Genomic DNA, 12,317 nt, shown 5'->3' on the forward strand with positions numbered 1-12,317 from the left:
AAGAAAAGTAATTTCATTCTTTCTCCTAGGCCCCATTTAATCAGACTCAGATAAGTACATCTCATGTAATGGTAAAATGAAAATTCTTGGTCTTCAGCTGGGCGTGGTGGCTCAAGTTTATAATCCCAGCACTTTGGGAGGCCAAGGTGGGCAGATCATGAGGTCAGGAGTTCGAGATCAGCCTGGCCAATATGGTGAAATCCCGTCTCTACTAAAACTTAAAAAAAAAAAAAATTAGCCAGGTGTGGTGGCGCACGCCTATAGTCCCAGCTACTCAGGAGGCTGAGGCAGAAGAATCATATGAACCCAGGAGGCAGAGGTTGCAGTGAGCCGAGATTGTGCCACTGCACTCCAGCCTGGACAACAGAGTGAGACTCTGTCTCAAAAAAAAAAAAAAAATCACCTAACAGGTGCATATTTCCCTTTGAGGTAAACAACTTACATTTAAAATGAACAAGTCGGCCAGGCGCGGTGGCTCATGCCTGTAATCCCAGCACTTTGGGAGGCTGAGGCAGGTGGATCATTTGAGGTCAGAAGTTCGAGACCAGCCTGGCCTACATGGTGAAACCCCATCTCTACTAAAAATACAAAAATTAGCCAGGCGTGGCAAAACGCACCTGTAATCCCAGCTACTCAGGAGGCTGAAGCAGGAGAATTGCTTGAACCTAGCAGGTGGAGGCTGCCGTGAGCCGAGATTCGCACTGCTGCACTCCAGCCTGGGCGAGGTTACAGAGGGAGGCTCCGTCTCAAAAAAATAAAATAAAATGAACAAGTCACTAAATGAAGTGATTCTCTGCTGATAATTCACTGGGTGAAGGAGTGCTGGGATCCAATTGGCCTTATGAGACGATTACTAAGTTTAAGAATAAGAAAATGTATTGTCTTTATCGGCTTGTTACATGACCTTAAGTGAGTTGTTTCTCTGCATAAAAAAATCCCTGCCCTTATTTACATCTAGCTGCTTCTGGCCTTGAAGGTTTGGCTTGGAATTCTGAGACAGTTTTTTTTTTAATTGAGTTCTCTATCATGCATAATTCAGAACATAAAGGCAGGTTCCTCACCTTCTAGTATAAATAACATAAAAAGAGAAAGCATGTTAGGTATTCTGGCAGAATGGTGAAAGCAAACTTCTGAAGGAAGAAGAGCTGTTGTCAGCGATGTGGAATGTTCTAGTCCAGCAGCTGCTGATTTTCTGGCAGTGAAAACCCAGCTGGTGACATCACTTAGGCAAGTGACTCATTAGAGCAGTGCTCTCATTTATCTGCTCCTTATCTGACACCACATCTTTTCTGGTGGGGACTGCAAACTCTCTTTTGATTACACCTGCTGAACTCTCCCAAACCTTTGTCAGCTATAGGTTTTCTCTTTTGTGGGCAAGACTTAGGATAGAAACAAGTGTGGGAATTATCAGGGTTTGTTGCAGTGTTTTATATTGTACCTACCATTTTGCCTTCAAAGGTCACACTTTAAGGGAGCCAGGGCCAGGCAGGTGGCTCCTGATCCCAGCACTTTGAGACACTGAAGTGGGTGGATCGTTTGAGTTCAGGAGTTCAAGACCAGCCTGGGCAACATGGTGAGACCTCACCTCTATTAAAAAATATAAAAAATTAGCTAGGCATGGTGCCACGTGCCTGTAGTCCCAGCTACTTGGAAGGCTGAGGTGGGAGGATCACTCAACCCTGGGAGATCAAGACTGCAGTGAGCCATCATGATACCGCTGCACTCCAGCCTTGCCAACAGAATGAGACCCTGTCTCAAGAGAAGCGGGGCTCGGGAGGGGAGCCAGCTCTCATTTTCCCTGCAAGCTGCTCCCATCCACCCTCTGAGGCTAGGCCTGACATCATTGCTGGGGTGTGTTCTAGAGCACCTTCTCCCCATGCCTGTGTGGGTTTTCTCTGGGTACTCTGGTCTCCTCCCACATCCCAAAGATGTGCAGGTTAGGTTCGTTGACATGTCTAAAGTGTCCCAGTCCCACACACACAGTGTGCCGTGTGTGGAATGGCATTCAGTCCAGGATTTGCTCCCACCTTGCACCCTCAACTGCCAGGATAGGCTCCAGCCACCCACAACCCTGAACTGGAATAAATGGGTTAGAAAATCAATGCACGGATAAATGAATACAAATTGTTATAAAATAAAAATTGGTAAAGAATATGATAATTATACAAATGCATGGCAATAGACAATGAGGAATGAAATTGCTCAGTGAGCCTGCCAAATGTGTGATTGGTTTTTAACTGTGTGGTAGCAGAGGCCATTCCTTACAAATTTTGCTTTATAAACATTTATTCCCTAATTTAACCTACCCCACTATGATAGTCATCACTCATTCATTCACCAAAAATGAGGTAAATAATTATCCTACTTGTTTTTATTACTCTTTTTTTTTTTTTTTTTTTTTGAGATGGAGTCTCACTCTGTCATCCAGGCTGGAGTGCAGTGGCACAATCTCGGCTCACTGCAACCTCCGCCTCCCGGATTCAAGCAATTCTCCTGCCTCAGCCTCCTGCATAGCTGGGACTACAGGTGTGCGCCACCATGCCTGGCTAATTTTTTTTGTATGTTTAGTACAGACCGGGTTTCACCATGTTGGCCAGGCTGGTTTCGAACTCCTGACCTCAGGTGATCTGCCCACCTTGGCCTCCCAAAGTGCTAGGATTACAGGCATGAGCCACCGTGTCCAGCTTGTTTTTATTAATCTTTCTTAAGTTTATGTATAGCTCAAATTTATTTCAATGTTTAATATTAGAAGCTTTTTGGGTCTTTATTTAGAAGTTTGGTGATGTTTTTGTGACCAGTAATATGCTGTAGGAACTTAACTCTTGTTTATATCAATTACCCTGTCAACCTGAATAAAAAGATACTAGAAAAAAAATTACCTCTAAATATGTTGGGTGTTGGGTTTACTCTGAAATAGAAATAAGGATTATAATCTGGAGTGCAGCCGGGCGCAGTGGCTCACACCTGTAATCCCACCACTTTGAAAGACTGAGGTGGGCAGATCACCTGAGGTCAGGAGTTCAAGATCAGCCTGGCCAACATGGCGAAACCCCGTCTCTACTAAAAATACAAAAAAAATTAGCCAGGCCTGGTGGCATGAGCCTGTAATCCCAGCTACTTGGGAGGCTGAGGCAGGAGAATCGCTTGAACCTGGGAGGCAGAGATTGCAGTCAGCCAAGATCGCGCCACTGCAGTCCAGCCTGGGCGACAGAGTGAGACTCTGTCTCAAAAGAAAAAAGAAATCTGGAGTGCATGAAATGGCAAGCTACAAGTGCATTTAATGAGGGAAGGGTAAGGGGAGCTTTTATTAGCAAAAAGAGATTTACATAAACTGCTTGGAAACAGAGTTCATCACTTCCAGAGGTTCAAAGCCAGAGTTGTCAGTTCCTTGGTGGAGATGCAAGTGTTCTTGTTTAGAAAGTCCTTGGAAACAGTTCTTATTTCAGATATGCAAGCAAGAGCCTTCTCTCCTTCAGACCTTCCTGGTCCTACTTTGCCTGGGTCTGAGAAAAGTGATTTCTTCCTGGTATCTCTAACTTTCACAAGCCTATGATAAAATTGGTTTTGTTAAAAACCAATTTAACTTAAAGTTCCGTTTCCAAGAACCTATCAATGACATTAAGTGAGGACTTATATTCTGACCCTCTTCATTTATGGCAAGCTAAGAAATTTTGTACTTGGAATGAAAAAGGCGTTTCCTTATTTTTAGATCTTCTCTTCACTGACTACAAGTAAAATATGAAGAGCCTCAGAATATTGTTTAAAACAGTGTTCCCGGCTGGGCGCAGTGGCTCATGCCTGTAATCCCAGCACTTTGGGAGGCCGAGGAGGGCAGATCACAAGGTCAAAAGATCGAGACCATCCTGGCCAACATGGTGAAACCCTGTCTCTACTAAAAATACAAAAATTAGCTGGGCATGGTGGTGTGTGCCTGTAGTCCCAGCTACTCAGGAGGCTGAGGCAGGAGAATCACTTGAACCCAGGAGGCAGAGGTTGCAGTGATCTGACATCATGCCACTGCACTCCAGCGTGACAGAGCAAGACTCCGTCTCAAAAAACAAAACAAAACTAAAAACAGCGTTCCCCAATTCCTGGGCCAGAGACCAGTACTGGGTCCTTGGCCTGCTGTATAACCTGCACAAATTTTTTGTTGATATTTACTATCAGTGCCATGTCAAGATCAATAACCGGGCTGGGCGTGGTGGCTTACACCTGTAATCCCAGCACTTTGGCAAGCCAAGGCTGGTGGATCACTTGAGGTCAGGAGTTCAAGACCAGCCTGGCGAACATGGTGAAACCCCACCTATACTAAAAATACAAGAATTAGCCAGGTGTGGTGGCAGGCGCTGTAATCCCAGCTGCTCAGGAGGCTGAGGCAGGAGAATCACTTGAGCCCAGGAGGCAGAGGTTGCAGTGAGCCAAGATCACGCCACTGCAATCCAGCCTGGGCAACAGGGTGAGATTCTGTCTCAAAAAATAAAAAGATCAATAACCAGAGGAAATCCAGTAGACATAAATTTTCTGTAGAAGTATCTGCATCTACTTCAAAACTTAGCAATTATCTTAAATAAACATTACCCAGAGGCCGGGCACAGTGACTCATGCCTCTAATCCCAGCACTTTGGGAGGCTGAGGCGGGTGGATCACTTGAGGTCAGGAGTTCAAGACTAGCCTGGCCAACATGGTGAAATCCCATCTCTACTAAAAATACAAAAATTACCTGGGCGTGGTGGCAGGTGCCTGTAATCCCAGCTATTTGGGAGGCTGAGGCAGGAGAATCACTTGAACCCAGGAGGCAGAGGTTGCAGCGAGCCGAGATCGTGCCACTGCACTCCAGCCTGGGTGACAGAGCAAAACTCTGTCTCAAAAAAAAAAAAAAAAATTACCCAGAGACAATGATTTAATTAATACAATAATACAGAAGGTACACTTACAAATCACTCTGTGAAGCAATACTTTTTACTTAAATAAATTGACTGTTTTTAATTAATTTCGCTCATCTTCTCATCTTCAATTCAGGGTTTTCTTATGCCCATACAAAAAGTGAAGCCATGGCTCTTAATATGTAGACTAGATTAGATATATGTTACTACACAGAACTTCCAGTTATGTGATGCCAATTTTATCAGTAACATCTTCAGATTCAAATAGAAAAATTGACTTCATTAATTCTGGTAAGTTTCAAATTTTTCACTTAATTCTTTTAATCAGTGTTGAAGTAAAACAATCTGATATTTTAATGTTACTATGAAATTAGTTTAAAAGTTCAACAATTCTGGGACCTGTCAGGGAAGCATTGCGGGGACGGAAAGCGTTAGGAACAAGATGTAATGCATGCTGGGCTTAATACCTAGGTGATGGGTTGATTTGTGCAGCAAACCATCATGGCACATGTTTATCTATGTAACAAACCTGCACATTCTGCACATGTACCCAGGAACTTAAGAAAAATTTTTTTAAGTTCAACGATTAAAATTATACTTGTGATAATACAAAGTTGGGTGGAGCAGAGCATTGTAATACAAAAATGTATTTAATGAATTAGGAAATCAATGGAGGATAAATGTACTTGGAATTGGATGTAGTGTACATATAATTCATAATAATGTCCAAGCAAGCTGTTTTATTCTACCAACTAAAATAGAAGATGTAGTTGTCAAATTTTAACAAGTTTGAGTAACTAACCTACAAAATTGTCGTGATAAAGTAGATGTTGAATCTAAAAAGTACTTCAGCTCACACCTGCAATCTCAGCACTTTGGGAGGCTTAATTGGGAGGAACGCTTGAGGCCAGCCTGGGCAACATAGCAAGACTTCATCTATATAAAAGAAATTTTTTTTTAATTAGCCAGCGTGGTGGCAGGCATCTGTAGTCCTACCTAATTGGGAGGCTTAGGCAGGAGAATCACATGAGCCCAGGACTTCAAGGCAGCAGAGAGCTATGATTGCACCACTGCACTCCAGCCTGGGCAACAGAGAGAGACCCTGTCTCAAAAAAATAATAATAAAAGTAAATAAATTTTTAAAAAGCACTTCAGCATGGCAGGTTTCACCCATCATCCTTTTTAGAAATGTTTAAGCCTTTGAAAATCAACCTATCCTATATTGAAATTTTTGATAAATGAAGCCTCTAAATTTTGGTAGTATTTTATTGATTGACTGATTTATCGAGAAGGACTGTTGCCCAGGCTGGAGTCCAAGGGCGTGATCTCAGCTCACTGCAACCTCCGCCTCCCAGGTTCAAGCGATTCTCCTGCCTCAGCCTCCTGAGTAGCTGGGATTACCACAACGCCCAGCTAATTTTTTGTATTTTTAGTAGAGATGAGGTTTCACCATGTTGGCCAGGCTGGTCTCGAACTCCTGACCTCAGATGAGCCACTTGCGCCCAGCTGATAGTATTTTATTTAAAATCAATTGGGAACCTTTCATCTGAGCATTGAATGAATAGAATTATAAGAAACTTCAGCCAGGCACGGTGGCTCACGCCTGTGATCCCAAGCACTTTGAGAAGCCACGGCAGGTGGATCACGAGGTCAGGAGTTCGAGACCAGCCTGGCCAAGAGACCAGCCTGGCCAAGAGACCAGCCTGGCCAATATAGTGAAACCTTGTCTCTACTAAAAATACAAAAATTAGCTGGGCATGGTGGTGGGTGTCTGTAATCCCAGCTACTTGGGAGGCTGAGGCAGGAGAATTGCTTGAACCCAGGAGGAGGAGGTTGGAGTGAGCTGAGATTGTGACATTGCACTCCAGCCTGGGTGACAAAGTGAGACTCCGACTCTGGAAAAAAAAAAAAAGAGAAACTTCAGGCCAGGCGCAGTGGCTCAGGCTTGTAATCCCAGCACTTCAGGAGGCCAAGGCAGGCAGATCACTTGAGGTCAGGAGTTCAAGACCAGCCTGGCCAACAGAGTGAAACCCAGTCTCTCCTAAAAATACAAAAATTAGCCAGGCACGGTGGCAGGCACCTGTAATCCCAGCTACTCAGGAGGCTGAGGCAGGAGAATTGCTTCAACCTGGGAGGTGGAGGTTGCAGTGAGCCGATACCATGCCACTGCACTCCAGCCTGGGTGACAGAGTGAGACTCCATCTAAAAAAAAAAAAGAAAGAAAGAAACTTCAGTTTATGAAGCCCTTACTGAGTTGCAAAGTGTTGAGAGCAATACTTGCAAACAGGAAGACATTAGACTTGATCCCTACCAGGCAAATGTTGAAAAAATAATGATAAATCACTCTGAAATACCTTGGCTTATGGAAAAAATCTCGTAATGCAACTTTTTTTTTTTTTGAGACAGTTCTCACTCTGTCACCAGGCAAGGGTGCAGTGGCACGATCTCGGCTCACTGCAGCCTCAACCTCCTAGGCTCAGGTGATTTTCTCACCTCAGCCTCCAGGGTAGCTGGGACTACAGGCAGGCACCACCACACCCAGCTAACTTTTTGCATTTATTGTAGAGATGGGGTTTTGCTATGTTGCCCAGGCTGGTCTTGAACTCCTGGGTTCAAGCAATCTTCCCACCTCAGCCTCCCAAAGCAATGAACTTCCATTTTTAATTGGATAAATATATATTCTGTATTGGATAAATGTATATTCCAGGCATGGTGGCTCACGCCTGTAATCCCCGCACTTTGGGAGGCCGAGGCTGGCAGATCACCAGAGGTCAGGAGTTTGAGACAGCCTGGCTAACATGGCGAAACCCCGTCTCTCCTAAAAGTACAAAAATTAGCTGGGTGTGGTGGTGCATGCCTGTAATCCCAGCTACTCTGGAGGCTGAGGCAGGAGAATCGCTTGACCCTGAGAGGCAGAGGTTGCAATGAGCTGAAATGGCAGCCGCTGCACTCCAGCCTGGGCGACAGAGCAAGACTCTGTCTCAAAAAAACAAACAAACAAAAAACAAAAACAAAAACAAAAAAAACAAAACAAAAAAATTATATTCTGTACTGGAATGGAGTGAAATTGAGAGGGCTTACTATTTTGTAGCATATACATTTGGTGAAACAGGCGGGGTGGGGTGGCTCACGCCTGTAATCCCAGCGCTTTGGGAGGCCAAGGCGGGCAGATCACTTGAGGTCAGGAGTTTAACACCAGCCTGGCCAACATGGCAAAACCCCGTCTCTACTAAAAATACAAAAAAATTAGCTGGGCATGGTGGCAGGTGCCTGTAGTTCCAGTTACTGGGGAGGCTGAGGCAGGAGAATCGCTTGAACGTGGGAGGCAGGGATTGCAGTGAACTAAGATCCTGCCACTGCACTCCAGCCTGGGCAACACAGTGAGACTGGCTCAAAAAAAAAAAAAAAAAAAAGGAAAAAGAACACATACAAGTTACATTTCTGCAAGAGAAAAAAAAGTTTCATTTTCCATTTGTGCATTTTCTTGTAAAAACATTTGTTGCCAATTTACTTTGAATTTACTTCAACATACCCAGTTGAAAGTGGGGCAAAATGAATGGGAATATAAAATAAAGTTAAAGCGACCATGAGATATTATTGCAGCTGAGTGATGCCAGGTTCATTGCACTATTTGTTTTACTTTCATATGAACTTAAAGTTTTTGATAAGAGAAAGTTTAAAAACAAAACAAAACAAAATCATATGCTGTATCAGTCAACATTCATTCAGGTTCCAGAAAATACAAATTTTTTTTGTTTTGATACAGGGTCTCACTCTGTCACTCAGGCTGGTCTCAAACTCCTGGGCTCAAGGGATCCTCCTACCACCACCTCTATCTCCCTAAGTGCTGGAATTACACACGTGCGCCACTGTGCCCAGCCCATCACTTATTTGAATAGAGACAATATAAGATATCATTAACTGGGTTTAATATTAACTACTAGGGCCGGGCGCGGTGGCTCACACCTGTAATCCTAGCACTTTGGGAAGCCAAGGCGGGTGGATCACGAGGTCAGCAGTTCAAGAACAGCCTGGCCAACATGGTGAAACCCCATCTCTACCACAAATACAAAAATTAGCTGGGCGTGGTGGTGGGCGCCTGTAATCCCAGCCACTGGGGAGGCTGAGGCAGGAGAATCATTTGAACCCAGGAAGCAGAGGTTGCAGTTAGCCAAGATCTCACCATTACACTCTAGCCTTGGCGACAGGGCAAGACTGTCTAAAAAAAAAAAATATATATATATATATATATATATATAACTATATATATAAAGCTATATATATAACTATATATGTAACTATATATAACTATAACTATCATATATAACTATATATATACATATAACTATATATATATATATAGTTAACTACTAAAGGGTAAAAAGAGAACTCTAAGGTGTCACGGAGGTAGCAACTAGCAGCTATCTTGCAAAAATCGAAGGGAAAATCTTAGAAACCTAGAGAAAGGGACCTCTAGAGCTGCAACTCAAACCTGTGAGGAAGGAGCCGGCTGGTGCTGGTGAGGGGGTTAGGGACAATTAGGCTGGTTTTTCAAGTATTGGAAAAACTGAGTCAGCTGCTGCTACCTAACAAACTGCTCCTGCCAGAGTGAAGTCCTGAATAAGTGACACTCAGAGAAACAGAAAGCGGACTGGAGGGCACCTTCAATCTTGCCATTTCCCTCTAGTTCCCCCTATTGGCAAAGCCTAGCAGGGAAGCAAAGGCAAAGCAGAAGTGTGTTTTGCAGAGTCCCAGGCATCACAGCTGAGTATAGCAGGGTGGGTGCATCCTGATTGACCTCATTTAGAATTGGGCAGGCTTGGGCCAGGCGCACTGCCTCACGCTTGTAATCCCAGCACTTCGGTAGGCCGAGGCAGGCGGATCACAAGGTCAGGAGATCAATACCATCCTGGCTAACACGGTGAAACCCTGTCTTTACTAAAAATACAAAAAAAAAATTGGCCGGGTGCGGTGGCGGGCACTTGTAGTCCCAGCTACTCTGGAGGCTGAGGCAGGAGAATGGCGTGAACCTGGGAGGTGGAGCTTGCAGTGAACTGAGATCGCGCCACTGCACTCCAGTCTGGGTGACAGAATGAGACTCTGTCTCAAAAAAAAAAAAAAAAAGAAAGAAAAAGAAAAATTGGGCAGGTTCTGGCTCATGTGAGTAGCTGCCTTGCCACTGCAATCTGCCCTAAACCTTTCCAGGAATTTTTACAAAATAATAGTAATAATAATAATACAGTCATGTGCCACATAGGGCATTTATCTGTGGCCCCATAAGATTACAATGAAATTGAAAAATTCCTATTGCCTAGTGACATCATAACCATCTTAGCCATTGTAACTTCTTAGTGCCAGGCATTACCCACATGTTTCTGGCAATGCTTGTGTAAACAAACCTACTGGCTGCCAATTGTATAAAAGTATAGCATTTGCAATTATATACAATATATAATTGCTAATGATAATAAAAAACTATGTTACTGGTACTTTTTTTTTTTTTTTTTTTTGAGACAGAGTCTTGCTCTGTGGCCCAGGATAGAGTACAGTAGTGTGATCTCGGCTCACTGCAACCTCCACCTCCCAGGTCCAAGCGATTCTCCTGCCTCAGACTCCTGAGTAGCTGGGATTACAGACACGTGCCACCACGCCCAGCTAATTTTTGTATTTTTAGAGAGACAGGGTTTCACCATGTTGGCCAGCTGGTCTCGAACTCCTGGCCTCAGGTGATCCGCCAGCCTCAGCCTCCCAAAGTGCTGGGATTACAGGCATAAGCCACCGCGCCCGGCCGTTACTGGTACTTTTTATCAATATTTTATTTATTTATTTTTATTTTTTATTTTTTGAGACAGAGTCTCACTCTGTCGCCCAGGCTGGAGTGCAGTGGCTCGATCTCAGCTCACTGCAACCTCCACCCCAGGTTCAAGCGATTCTCCTGTCTCAGCCTCCGGAGTAGCTGGGACTACAGGCATCTGCCACCATGCCCGGCTAATTTTTGTATTTTTAGTAGAGACAGGGTTTCACCATGTTGGCCAGGCTGGTCTCAAGCTCCTGACCCCAAGTGATCAGCCCACCTCGGCCTCCCAAAGTGCTTGGGATTACAGGCGTGAGCCACCACGCCTGGCCCTTTATCATTATTTTAGAGTGCACTCCTTCTACTCATAAAAAAAGAACTGTAAAACAGTCTCAGGCAGGTCCTTCAGGAGGGATCCACAAGAAGGCATTGTTATTCAAACAGAACATGACAGCTCCGTATGTGTTAATGCCCTTGAAGACATTCGTGTGACAAGATGTGGAGATGGAAGACAGTGATATTGATGATCCTCACCCTGTATAGACCAAGGCTAATATGTGTGTTCGTTTCTTCGTTTTTAACATACAAGTTTCTAAAAGTGAAAAAACAATTTTTTTTAAATTAAAAATAGACCAGGTGCCATGGCTCATGGGTCTGTAATCCCAGCACTCTGGGAGGTCAAAGGGGGAAGGATCACTTAAGTCCAGGAGTTGGAGACTAGCCTGGGCAATATGGTGAAACCCCGTCTCTACAAAAAATACAAAAATTTGCCGGGCCTGGTGATATGTGCCCATAGTCCCAGCTACTCAGGAGGCTGAGGTGACAGAATCACTTAAGCCCAGGAGGCGAAGGTTGCAGTGAGCTGAGATTGCGCCATTGCACTGCAGCCTGGGTGGCAGAGTAAAATCCCTTCTCAACAAAAAGCAAAAAGCTTACAGAATACGGATATGAAGAAATAAAACATTTTGTGCAGTCATACAAGGTATTTGTGTTTTAAGCTAAGTGTTTTATAAAAACTCAAAAAAATTTTTTAATGTAAAGGTTTATAAAGTTAAAAAGTTACAGTAAGCTGTTAACTTATTATTGAAGAAAAATATTTTTATAAATTTAGAGGAGCCTATGTACAGTGTTCATAGTCTCCAGTACTAAACAGTATAAAGTCCTAGGCCTTCACATTCATTCACCACCCACTCACTGAATCATTCAAAGCAACTTCCAGTCCTGCAAGCTCCATTTATGGTAAGTGCCCTATACAGGTGTACTATTTTGTATCTTTTTTGGGGCTTTTGTTTTTTGAGACAGAGTTTCGCTCTTGTTGCCCAGGCTGGAGTGCAATGGCACGATCTCGGCTAACTGCAACCTTTGCCTCCCAGGTTCAAGCAATTCTCCTGCCTCAGCCTCCCCGGCAGCTGGGATTACAGGCACGTGCCACCATGCCCAGCTAATTTTTGTATTTTCAGTAAAGACGGGGTTTCACCATGTTGGCCATGTTCGCTAATCACGAACTCCTGATCTCAGGTGATCCGCCCGCCTCAGCTTCCCAAAGTGTTGGGATTACAGGCATGAGCCACCTCCGCCCAGCCTTATATCTTTCATACTGTATTTTTACTGTTCCTTTTCTATGTTTAGGTATACAAATA

The sequence above is a fragment of the Hylobates moloch genome, unplaced genomic scaffold, assembly GCF_009828535.3.
Source record: "Hylobates moloch isolate HMO894 unplaced genomic scaffold, HMol_V3 SCAFFOLD_1, whole genome shotgun sequence".
In the NCBI taxonomy this organism is placed as follows: Eukaryota; Metazoa; Chordata; class Mammalia; order Primates; family Hylobatidae; genus Hylobates; species Hylobates moloch.